Genomic DNA, 12807 nt, shown 5'->3' on the forward strand with positions numbered 1-12807 from the left:
CGCAACGTAACTGGGTGACTATAAACATGCTCTACAGGTATCTCCGAAGGTGTTAGTTGAGTTAGTATGGATCAAGACTGGGATTTGTCACTCCGTGTGACGGAGAGGTATCTCGGGGCCCACTCGGTAATACAACATCACACACAAGCCTTGCAAGCAATGTAACTTAGTGTAAGTTGCGGGATCTTGTATTACGGAACGAGTAAAGAGACTTGCCGGTAAAACGAGATTGAAATAGGTATGCGGATACTGACGATCGAATCTCGGGCAAGTAACATACCGAAGGACAAAGGAAATGACATACGGGATTATACGAATCCTTGGCACTGAGGTTCAAACGATAAGATCTTCGTAGAATATGTAGGATCCAATATGGGCATCCAGGTCCCGCTATTGGATATTGACCGAGGAGTCTCTCGGGTCATGTCTACATAGTTCTCGAACCCGCAGGGTCTGCACACTTAAGGTTCGACGTTGTTTTATGCGTATTTGAGTTATATGGTTGGTTACCGAATGTTGTTCGGAGTCCCGGATGAGATCACGGACGTCACGAGGGTTTCCGGAATGGTCCGGAAACGAAGATTGATATATAGGATGACCTCATTTGATTACCGGAAGGTTTTCGGAGTTACCGGGAATGTACCGGGAATGACGAATGGGTTCCGGGAGTTCACCGGGGGGGGGGGGACCCACCCCGGGGAAGCCCATAGGCATTGGGGGAGCCACGCCAGCCCTTAGTGGGCTGGTGGGACAGCCCACAAGTGCCCAATGCACCAAGAGAAGAAAAATCAAGAGGAAAGAAAAAAAAAAGGGAGGAGGTGGGAAGGAAGGGGGACTCCTCCCACCAAACCAAGTCCAACTCGGTTTGGGGGGGGAGTCCTCCCCCCCTTGGCTCGGCCGACTCCTTGGGGGTCCTTGGACCCCAAGGCAAGGCCCCCCTCCCTCCCACCTATATATACGGAGGTTTTAGGGCTGATTTGAGACGACTTTCTCACGGCTGCCCGACCACATACCTCCACGGTTTTTCCTCTAGATCGCGTTTCTGCGGAGCTCGGGCGGAGCCCTGCTGAGACAAGGTCATCACCAACCTCCGGAGCACCGTCACGCTGCCGGAGAACTCTTTTACCTCTCGTCTCTCTTGCTGGATCAAGAAGGCCGAGATCATCGTCGAGCTGTACGTGTGCTGAACGCGGAGGTGCCGTCCGTTCGGTACTAGATCGTGGGACTGATCGCGGGGCGGATCGAGGGACGTGAGGACGTTCCACTACATCAACCGCGTTCTCTAACGCTTCTGCTGTACGATCTACAAGGGTACGTAGATCACTCATCCCCTCTCGTAGATGGACATCACCATGATAGGTCTTCGTGCGCGTAGGAAAAATTTTGTTTCCCATGCGACGTTCCCCAACAACTTGTGCATCCAAAAACCCTTAAACCCAGTTTCTTGCGATGAGTGTCTACCATACCTACCTAGGTATCGAATAATATCCTTCAAGTAAGTTGTCATCAGTGTATAAAGCAATAAAAATTGCTCCTAAATATGTTTGATCTTGTCATCAAGGGAAAATAAGCAGTGTACAAACTTGTGATGGTAAAGTAATAAAAGCGACGGACTGCATAATAAATGTTGCTATCATAAGTGGCAATATAACGTGACGTTCTTTTGCATTAATCGATTGCACATCCAAAAATAAAAAGCGCATGACAACCTCTGATTCCCTCTGCGGAGGGCCTATCTTTTACTTTTTGAGTATTTACTTTTATGCAAGAGGCAATAATATGCATTCTCATTTCAACCTCAATTATTCTCTAGTTGGCAAGCATCATGTGGTGGGGAAAGATCTAGCCACATATGGCCAGTCGAATATATTTGATCATGATTTATTATTCTTGAAAATTATCTCTATAATAAATGAGTTGGGAGGCGAAACATTAAGCCCCTATCGTTCTCTATGTTCAATGGATGCCATTTGTTCTAAGAATATTCTTTGAGTACTAGCAATCATGGAAGATTATATGATGATTGAGTATGTGGAGCTCTTACTTAGACGTTGCTGAAAATAATTTGAATTGCAGTTGTTTGGTGACTAAGAAACATAGGTTGTTAAGTTTCAAGAGAATTCATTATTTGAACCATAACATGTGAATTGGTTGCTACTTTAACATGAGAAGTTTTATGAGAAAGAATTGTTGTTATGATGCTAGGAAAAGTGATTGAAATTATCATTGATCAAACTTATACACTTTGCTAGTATTCACACTTCATAAATTATTTCTTTTATTATTTACCTGCTCGAGGACGAGTAGGAATTAGGATTGGGGATGCTGATACGTCTCCAATTTACCGATAATTTATGAAGTATTCATGCCATATTCACCTATGTTTACAACACTTTTATATGGTTTTGATACTCTTTATATGGTTTATTTAGAACTAACCCGGACTGACGCTGTTTTCAACAGAACTACCGTGGTGTTGTTTTTGTGTAGAAAATGAAAGTTCCCAGAATCGCCTGAAATTTTTTGATGATTATTTCTGGGCCAGAAGACACCCGGGGGGACCAAAGAAGCAGGCCAGAAGAGCCACAAGGAGGGCACCACCCACCACGGCGTACCAGAGGGGGGCGGGCTCACTAGTGTCTTGTGCTCACCTTGATGCCCATCTTCGCATGAAATCAAGGCCAAAAATTCCCATAAATATAGAAACCATCATAAATATTCCTAGACGAGAACTTCCGCCGCTGCAAGGCCTCTATATCGATGAAAAACCAATCTGGAGAGAAAACAATACCCTGCCGGAGAGGGTAGATCATCTCCGGTAGCGATCTTCATCATCCCGACGGAGGCCGTGACGAGGAGGGAGTAGTCCACCCTCGGGGCTGACGATTTGTAGCATTAGCTATGTGCTCAATCTCTCTCTCGTGTTCTTGAGATGACACGATCTTGATGTATCGCGGGCTTTGTTAATATAGTTGGATCATATGGTGTTTTTAACTCTCTATCTTGTTGTGATGAATTGAGTTTTCCCTTTAGATTTCTTATCGGATTGAATACTTTTATGGATTTGAGAAAACTTCATGTATGCCTTGGTATGAATACTCGTGGTGACAATGGGGTATCATATTGATTCACTTGATGTGCGTTTTGGCACTCAACTTGCGGATTCCCAAGGTGACATGGATGCATAGGAGTTGATGCACGTTCTTGTCCTACTTTCTCCGGTAGAAATCTTGGGGCACTCTTTGAGGTTCTTTGTGTTGGACTCAATGTTATGAATCTGAAATTGTTTGATGCTTATCGTATAATTAACTCATGGATACTTATGGTGACATTGGAGTATCTAGGTGACATTAGAGTTGGTTGATGCGTATCATATGGTGTTATTTTAATACGGACTCTTGAATAGATCGATCGGAAAGGATAACTTATTATGTTAGTACGAACTCTTGGATAGATTGATCATAAAGGATAGCTTTAAGGTGGTTTCGTACCCTACAAACAATTTCTTCTTATGTTCTCCGGTAGATAAGAACTTTGGAGTGATTCTTCGTTGCACGTTGAGGGATGGTTATGTGATCCAATTATATTAGCATTGTTGACCGATTGCACTAGCGAAAGTACGAACCGTAGGACTTGTTTTCAAACATTGAATACCCTTTGTGCTCACTTTTGACACTTCCTATCTTGCTGTTTTTATATTTTCAGATTATAAAAATATATATCTACCATCCATATTGCACGTGTATCATCATGTCTTCGCCAAACTAGTGAACCTATATAATTTGTCATTGTATTGGGTGTGTTGGGGACAGAAGAGATTTCTTGTATTTGATTGTAGGGTTATTTGAGAGAGACCATCTTCAACCTACACCTCCCACGGATTGATAAACCTTAGGTCATTCACTTGAGGGAAAATTGTTGTCGTCCTACAAAACTCTGCGCTTGGAGGCCCAACATAGTTGGCAAGAACAAAGTGTGTAGTAGACATCAACATGATGGATGAAGAAATTGCGAATGTGCTATTCCAAATTGGACAGATGATATCATTGGGCTAGACGACCTTTCGACTATGTTGTACAAATTTTTGTAGTCATTGCTAAAAAGGATATTGGCAAAGTAACATGGGATTTTTAATGGATTTTGGTACAGTGAAAAAAAATCAATGAGACCGTTCTAGTCTTGATTCCAAAACTTAACTCACTAGAGTTAATTTCTCAACCCAGATAAATCTGCTTATGTAGCACACTTTACCATATTGCTTCAAAGGTCCTCGAAAATAGAATGAAAGATGTCTTACCGATAATGATATTGCTGGAGTAAAATGTGTTTGTTTCAAGTTGGCTTATAACATCCGATGTGTCATTGGAATGTTTTTATTTGTTGCAAAATGGTACATCAGTGCTACAAAGTTGGGGTTAACTTGTGTTGCAAGGTCATGGTTGGTGTTTTAACTTGTAAGACCGGCCACCGATGCATTTTCACTAGCCTACCATGGCCAAAGTGGTGGCCTCCAAGTTGGTCTATTGTTTATAAATATGCTTGTATAGGGTGGTTACATTAGACTATAGGGACAACCAATTTGGGGGTTGATTGGGCTGTAAGGTGTGATAAAATCGAATGGCTCGGAGATGAGTGTAACCTAGGAAGAGTCGGATGATGCATGCCACTGATACGTTGGTTCATGCGTATATACATTGTCGATTTCCAATGATTAGTTGCAATTAAAAAGAGAGCGTCCGATCCCTACTATTTTTGTATAGACATGCTGGAATGTTGCAACATTTTCACGTGGTTTCTCAAAATAAAATAGAATTAGATTCAACATACTAGTTTCTGGAGGAAATGAATGAGCTCAGTCTAGCACCACATGCCCCACATGCCCCACGACTCTCTCTTCACCTTATTACTTCACTTTCTTTCCACCACAGGTAGATCCACCATTCGACATCCTTTCTCTATGACAAATTGATAGTGTGGTGGGCTAGCACCACCACCGGCTGAGTGTTGTGACTCTCCGTCTATCGATGTTGTTGCAATCTCATGAGGTCAGCCACCACAACTGCAAGGGCAAGGGACGGTTCTTGTGTCACACTTCTGCAAGCCAGATCTCAACAATGGAGCATGACGATAAGGGTCACTATCCTAAATGAGACAATGCGCACTATGCTGTGAGACCGCAAGAGTGCTCGTCAATGTTGCATCTCGACATCTGATGTTGCAAGGCAGAAGTTTCTCGTGGTGCACCAAACGCATACTTTTGTCTGTTGCTACAACCATCTCCTCATTGGTGCTCCAAGTACGGACGAAGTTGCAGAGAATGCTCACATAATCACTGATGTTAAAGGATTAGCCACCACACTTCCTAAATTTCATAGCTCACAGTGGTGCAACCATAGGTTCTCGTTGGGGTTAATTTAGCCAACGACTGGTGCTGCAATCCATGGCCCGTGCTGCAAGGGTGGGAGGGGTTCACATCAAATGCCTTGGATGTAAGACAATGCTGCTAGGACACCACCTTGCTCGTGCTCTGTAATAATGCTCGTAGGAAACGCAAGTGACATCGCAGATGATACAGTGCACATATGTCAAGTTCTACAAGGGGTTGACACAATCGTCTGTTGCAATGATGATGGAGATGTTGATACTCAGGTTTTTCAGATGTTATGGAAGAAGATGTGTTCCGCTCTCTCTGCTCCTGTCTGGTGTGACCTAATGCCCCGTGTGTTAGTTCTAATGTGAAACACTCTCTCTAATAGAATGCATTGAGGCCCTCATGTTTCTCTCCGGGGTGACAGGAGTGGTGCTTGCATCGTGCACCAATGGGCCACCTCCTCCATGCTTCTCTTCCCGGTCGCCGCCGGCCGGAGTTGTTGGGCAAAGCCATGTGCAGCTGGTGGTGGTGGCGGGATCTTATTTTTCCTCCGCCCTAGCCTCGTCCTTCTTCTTCCACCTTAGTCTGGTATGCCATCACCGGGCAGTGCTCCTCCATGTCTGTTGATATCCTCACTTGTCTATGGCAGGATGGATAAGATCGCGAGGGCCAGGGGTCATCTCATCCAGCCCATGGATGTGAGGTATGGCCTAGAGCTGTCCCTGCCCAAATATGGGGTTGGACTTGGGTCGCCATCTAGGTGGGTGACCACGGTCGGTGCCCCACGTAGTGCGGCATGCATGCTGGACTAGCGGCGTGAAATGACTATCAAAAGGTTTTCATGAAAATTCCTCCTTTCAAATCCGATGGTTGACTTCATGGTGAGATACAAATTATGGAAGATGGCTTGACACAGAGGGATAGTTTCACAATAGCGCTGGTATCACATCGCATGTAGTTGCAGTGATTGCAGAAATGTGGTAGCGACAACACATGAGTGACATTGATGGTGGTTCTACTCGAGTATCCAGTCTAGATCTATGGGGTCAAAGCCTAGGTTGGACTCGAGTTGATTATACCTAGGAATGATGATGTTTTTAAGTCGTTACCTTGTTAAAGACATTGCTCATATATGGTCGACTAGTTCTTTAGGGTGAAAACCTAGATTCTGACCTTGGATAGTTGGATACGTGACGGAGGTGCTTGAGTGCCGCTGCTTTCCTGAAGGCGTTGTTGTTGAAGAACCTCGTCGTCTGTGTAGAATCATGAGATGGTTGGTGCAGATATGGTCAATGTTTTAGTTTGCCAACCGGAGATCTAATCTCCTTGTTTTTTTCTTTTTTCTTTCCAACGCATAGTTTTGGTCTTATACGACTTTCCTATTTTTGGTGTGTTATTGTGTGGGCGTGTTGGTGTTGGTAGAGTGCAGTTTAGCTATGGAGAGGTTGGGTGTGTGTTCATTGTTTTTGTATCCTCTTGACGACATTTTGAGTTAATAAAGTATATACTTCTTCAAAAAATGTGTCAGATCCAATAGGAATAAGTTTGTTGACACATAAAACGTTCCAAAAAGAGAAATGATTTATGTATGGTCCATGGAAGACGTGTGCCGTGGTGGGGTCCATGCAACACCACCCCTTCCTTAGTTTATCCTTTCGATCTATCACCCATCACCACACATTTGCCCCCAACCTCTATTTGTATCATCTTCTAGGTCCTGCCATGTGGCGCGCCGTCTCCCTCGGCTGCTTATATGTCTTGCCCTCCCTTGCAGAATACCACCATGGGGTGCAACAAACGGATCCTTGTGTCATCCCTCTCCTGGATTGCTACAAGGGGTCCCTCACCTACCTCCTCCCATCACCTACCTATTACCATCCTTCTCCACCGAAGACTCGGTGCCGCGATTGATGGGTTTTTGCCGAGCAAGATGTAAATGTATAACGAGACCCTGCTAGAACCGGTGACAGAAAAAGCTACAATTGGTCGACAGCTTCCCCTTGACAGCGAGATCGTCTGTGCTGGAACTAGTAGTGGAAAAGATGCAACCAATAGATGGAGGGGAAGCTATTCCTGGACGACGAGCTGCAATTGGTCAATGGTGTGGCATGACCTCCTAGTAGCGAGCTGCAACCATACAACAAGTGTGCTGGAACCTTACAACAACGGAGCTACAACCATTCCATGATGGCTGAAAATCATGGTACTCATGCTCTAACCTCTTTATGGTGAGGAGGTTCAACCACAAGCCACACACGGCCCAATTGGTAGATCTCAATTGCGTCGCTGATAGTGAGATAGTGGGCTTGAGTTAGGAGTGCTATGATATGGGCGCGGTTGGGTGTGGGAGGAAATACCTAGCAAAAACATGCGCTTCGAGGGTGATCAAGAGCCGCATGAGATGGACATGAAGGACAAATGAATCGTGCGGCTGCAAAGGTTTGAATCAAACGGCTGAAAAGGGCCTGGCCGAAGCTTTTGTCTAGGCGACCAATGGCTAGTACTGGCCAAAAAATAGTTTTCCCTGAATACCCTTGAGAGCGTATCTTTGCATTCATAGGATAAAGAAAGCTGAGGGTCGAATCATGGTTGCGTAAACAAGATGGCGTGACCATGATGCTCAAACAAGCGGAAGACTAGGGGCATGTTCAGCCCCATACATACGTTCATGTTATAGGATAATATTGTAAAGACCTTTAGCTCCAGCAATGGACCAGGAGCAAGCATCCTCCTTGATCGCAGCAACAAGTGATGAGGAAGAAGGCACAATTTTGTTGAAGATAATGGCATTGTAGTGGCGCCACAAGGCCCAAGTAGTAAGAACGATAAATGGTGGTCAATCCTCGTCGCAATGCAGAAGGTACTGTGAGCAGAATCCTGGATAGCCAAGCGAAGAATCCCAAGGACTCATATGGTGCGGGGATCATAGGGAAGCACCAAGAAAGGATTTTGTGCCAGGTAACACATGCAAAAAACGCATCCCAGCAAAATGTGATGCAAGGTCTCGGGCTCGTGGGAGCATAGGACGCGAGAAGGCTCATGTTGTTAAATTGTGATCCAAATTCTACCGTATTGGACTAGACGTAGTATAAACGGTGTGAGCCTTTGCGTTGGTACCGACGCGTACGAGTACAACTCGTTTACTTGTCCTCCAAGGACTCTCATGTATTGCCCCTCATATATACTCCATGTAGTCGCACCTAAAGACGGCATGTCGTCTCGTGCTTGTAATACTCCTCCTCATAGTGATTGCGTCTTCGTGCGTCCGTGGTTTTCTCCCGCAAGGGTTTCCACGTAAAAATCCGTGTTTCTCGTGTCTCGTTGATCTCGTTTTATCTAACACATGTGGCAAACCACGACGGGTGAGGTGACCGGCTGATCCACACTTGTTCATGGAGGCCAGATAGATGAAGAACTTGACTGACAGGGGGCTCCAGTCTTCCACACCAAGCACCATTGCTCGGACGTCGTTGAGCCAAAGAATAGGGCGTTATAGCACGAGGATGAAGAGTAGACCCATTCTTGGTCCACTTACAACGAATTGTATCCAGCTGTAAGATAAGAGCAATCTGCTGCAATCTTTGCCAAACGTCGACATACTCGATGATGACGTAGGCCCGAGCATACCTTGGATGTCCTGTATCCAGGTGCTTCGTATAGAGAAGCGGCGGCCGTGCAAGAGCGATGCCACTGGCTGGGAATAAGGGCCACCAGGCTAGGAGCAATGTCGGAGATAGAGCTGCCCTGGAGCCAAGAATTTATCCAGAACTAGCTGGAGTTGCCGTTGCCAACCGTCCATGTCGTGGATACGTGAAAGAATTGGAGACCCTCTGTTAGGCAATAAGTTGCGGCGAGGTGTCGAACGAGCCGGGCGCGTGTATGGGCGCGCGCCGGGCACGCTGGACGCGTCGGGTCCGCGACGTAGGTGTGCGTGGGTGCGTGTAGGAGATGCATGGGCATGTCCATGCAGGTGTGGCGTGTGTGCGTGTTGTCCGTTGGCGCAATGGGCGCGGGGTGGACCGTGTCGAGGCGCTGGACCTGGTCGCACGGATCGCGTGCGTGCGCGGCGGAAGCGCGGGCCGGGAGCGCAGGGACGTGGGGGAGTGGGCGAGGAGGGCGCGTCGGGGGCGTAGTGTGGGGCGCCGATGGACGTGGATATAAACCCCTCGCACCCCGTGTGTTGTAGCTAGAGGAGGGTGGACTGAGTACGTGCTCAGGGAAGAAAGAATACGCCGTTCGTGCGGCGGGGCGGAGTTCGTGCTCCGGGAAAAAATACCTGTGTTCTGTGTGCTCTTCTTCTTCCTCCTCCTTTTTCCTTGTAGTGCCAGAGAGAGACAGAGAGGGGAGTGCAGCAAGAGAGAGGAAGAGGAAGGCCACGGCTCCAACATTTGGCATCAGAGCCAGAGGTTCGGGAAGGGCGCGTGAAGCTCGCCGGTGATGGCGCTCGTCCCCTACGGCGGTGGGTCGGGGACTTCGCTGTCGACGCCGGTCCCGATGCTCACCGGTGGCAACTACACCACCTGGGCGATCAATGTTGAATCAAACCTCGACGCGGCCGGGCTGTGGGAGGCGGTCGTGCTGCTGGAGGACGCGGCGGCGGCGGTGATCGCGAAAAAGGACAAGCCGGCGCGGGCGTATATTCTCGGGGCGCTCGCGGAGGATCTCTTGTTGCAGGTATCGTCAAAGAAAACGGCGGCGGAGGTCTGGGCCAGCTTGAAGGCTCGGTTTGTTGGAGCAGATTGAGTGCGAGCTGCTCGGCTGGGCACTCTCCGGGGAGAATTCGAGCTCCTGCGCATGGAGGAGGGCGAGACGCTGGATCAGTTCGCGGGAAAGCTCGGTGGCATGGCGGCGCGATTCGCAGGGCTCGGTTCAACGCTCGAGGACGACGTGCTGGTGAAGAAACTGCTCGATTCCGTGCCGGACCGCCTGTACGCGGCGGTGGCCGGAATCGAACAGTTCTGCGACGTCTCCACCATGGCCTTCGAGGAAGCGCTGGGGCGCCTGAAAGCGTTCGACGAACGTTTGCGTCGATGCGGACAGGGAGGTGGCGCGAGGGAGGAAGGCCAGCTAATGCTCACGGCTACGGGCGCGTGAGCGGCGTCGGGGCGGTGCGCATGGAGAGGACGACGACGACGGGGCGCGCAGCGAGGCATCGGGCTTCGGTGGAAACCGGCGCGGCCGCTGCTACAAGTGCGGTGAACGCGGGCATTTCAAGCACGAGTGCCCCCAGTGGAAGAAGGCGCCGACGGCGGAGCATGCGCTGCTAGTCGACGGTAACGTCGAGGACGCCGGTCTGCTCTGAGCCGCGACTAAGGCCGCGAATGTTAGGCAATAAGTCGCGGCGAGGTGTCGAACGAGCCGGGCGCGTGTATGGGCGCGCGCCGGGCACGCTGGACGCGTCGGGTCCGTGACGTAGGTGTGCATACGTGCGTGTAGAAGATGCATGGGCGTGTCCATGCAGGTGTGGCGTGTGTGCGTGATGTTCATTGGCGCAACGGGCACGGGGTGGACCGCGTCGAGACGCTGGACCTGGTCACGCGGATCGCGTGCGTGCGCGCCGGGAGCGCGGGCCGGGAGCGCAGGGACGTGGGGGAGTGCGCGAGGAGGGCGCGTCAGGGGCGCAGTGTGGGGCGCCGATGGACGCGGATATAAACCCTTCGCACCTCGTGTGTTGTAGCTAGAGGAGGGTGGACTGAGTACGTGCTCAGGAAAGAAAGAATACGCCGTTCGCGCGGTAGGGCGGAGTTCGTGCTCCGGGCAAAAATACCCGTGTTCTGTGTGCTCTTCTTCTTCCTCCTTCTTTTTCCTTGTAGTGCCAGAGAGAGACAGAGAGGGGAGTGCAGCAAGAGAGAGGAAGAGGAAGGCCACGGCTCCAGCACCCTCGAGGTCAGTCGACGGATGGAGATGTGACCAGGGCCGAGAGTTGTTCGTAGCATGCAACCAAAGCCATCGGACACATGAAGGTATCCCAGTGTGATGGAGGTTGCGAATCCCTAGTCTGCCTAGCTCCAGAGGACGACAAACTCACGCCCAGCTGGTAAGGCAGCACGCGGCACATGTATCCTTACTACCGTGCCAAAGAAAGTCATGGATGATCCGATTCACGACCATGTCTAAGAGAATGTGCTCCGGCATGGTGGTCAACACCTGTCGAACCAGGGCCAGGAGTTCGCCACGCGAGAGGAGAGCGGCCTTCCAAGTTGCCAATTTGCTCACAATTTTGTAGATGAGGGGCATCACGTGTGAAGGGGGCACCTTCCTAAGTGAGAGGGGGGCGACCATGTAATTGTTTGGAAGACCGTAACTGGACAAGCCAAAGTCGTGCCAATGGAATTCGAGATGTTGGTGGAACACTGGATCGGCGCGGCCAGACACCTAGCAAAATTTGTGCGAAGGCCCGGGGTGGTCCAAAAGAAATCCAGGAGCTTGCTGATCGTGATGAGCTTGAAGATGTCAAGGTGGCGGAAGATAACCACATCATCCATGAAGAGGGAAACACTACAAGCAGACTGTCGCTTTGTCAATCATCGGATGATGCGTGTGGTGACCGCATTGTGCAAGAGCATTGATGACCAAAGTAAAAAAAGCATTCCGAAGGCCCTGATGGTGGGCAATAGGAGGGCCTGGAGTGTCATTGATCATCACCTGCGTGGAGGCCGTGAAGATGAGAATGGACACCCACTCACACCATCTTTGGTCCAAAACGCAAGTGTTGGAGGATCTGGGGAAGGAAGGGCCAAGAGACAGAGTCGAAAGCACGTGCGATATCCAACTTGAGGAGGATCCGGGGTTGCTTGAGCTCATGGAGCTGCCTCACCGTTTGTTGAACAAGGATGAAGTTGTCATGCACACAGCACACTCCTTGTTTGCAAACTGCGTGTCGTGGCCTTCAGCCGCACGAAGAAGCGCTGAAACGGGTCAGAATCAGGCGCCACACAGAACCCCAAGCTCCTCAACAATCTGTTGGAAGCCATCCAAGCTGGGCCAAAACCTCTTCAAATGATATTACGGAGATTTTTTTAGCCATTGCATGTTTCTACTACAGTTCATATGGGGCCGTTCATATGTATTCCACGCTACAATACACATCATGTACTGTACATGGGCGCGGAGGCAAAAAAATTCGAAGGAAAAGGCGCATATGTATGTATTCCAAGCAGGGCGATACATTTCTCGTAATCGCTGCCAGGGCTCGCGTTTGTACGTGTGGCTAGTGACAAAACAAACTAGGTGGACAAAATCAAGCTGGTAAAGGCGAGCCCGGCCAACGTTAATGGAAACAAACATGTGCAGCTTCAGTCCAATCTCAATATACTAATGATGACAAAGAAACTAGCATGGACAGCCTAGCATACATGGATCCGCGATTACTGACAAATAAAAGCAGTATGGGGTACTTACCAATCGAGCTCGACGCCATCTGCTTCCCGTCCATC

General features: G+C 49.0%; 1 long non-coding RNA gene across 1 annotated transcript in view; it reads right to left on the minus strand.

The window, feature by feature from the left end:
- The window catches only part of LOC123410968, a 31255-nt gene extending 18448 nt beyond the window's left edge, over positions 1 to 12807 (minus strand). Inside the window, exon 1 of the long non-coding RNA XR_006613148.1 lies at positions 12773 to 12807. This is a non-coding gene — a long non-coding RNA (uncharacterized LOC123410968). The remainder of the gene's footprint in view (positions 1 to 12772) is intronic.

This window comes from Hordeum vulgare, chromosome 7H, assembly GCF_904849725.1.
Source record: "Hordeum vulgare subsp. vulgare chromosome 7H, MorexV3_pseudomolecules_assembly, whole genome shotgun sequence".
NCBI classification, from domain to species: Eukaryota; Viridiplantae; Streptophyta; class Magnoliopsida; order Poales; family Poaceae; genus Hordeum; species Hordeum vulgare.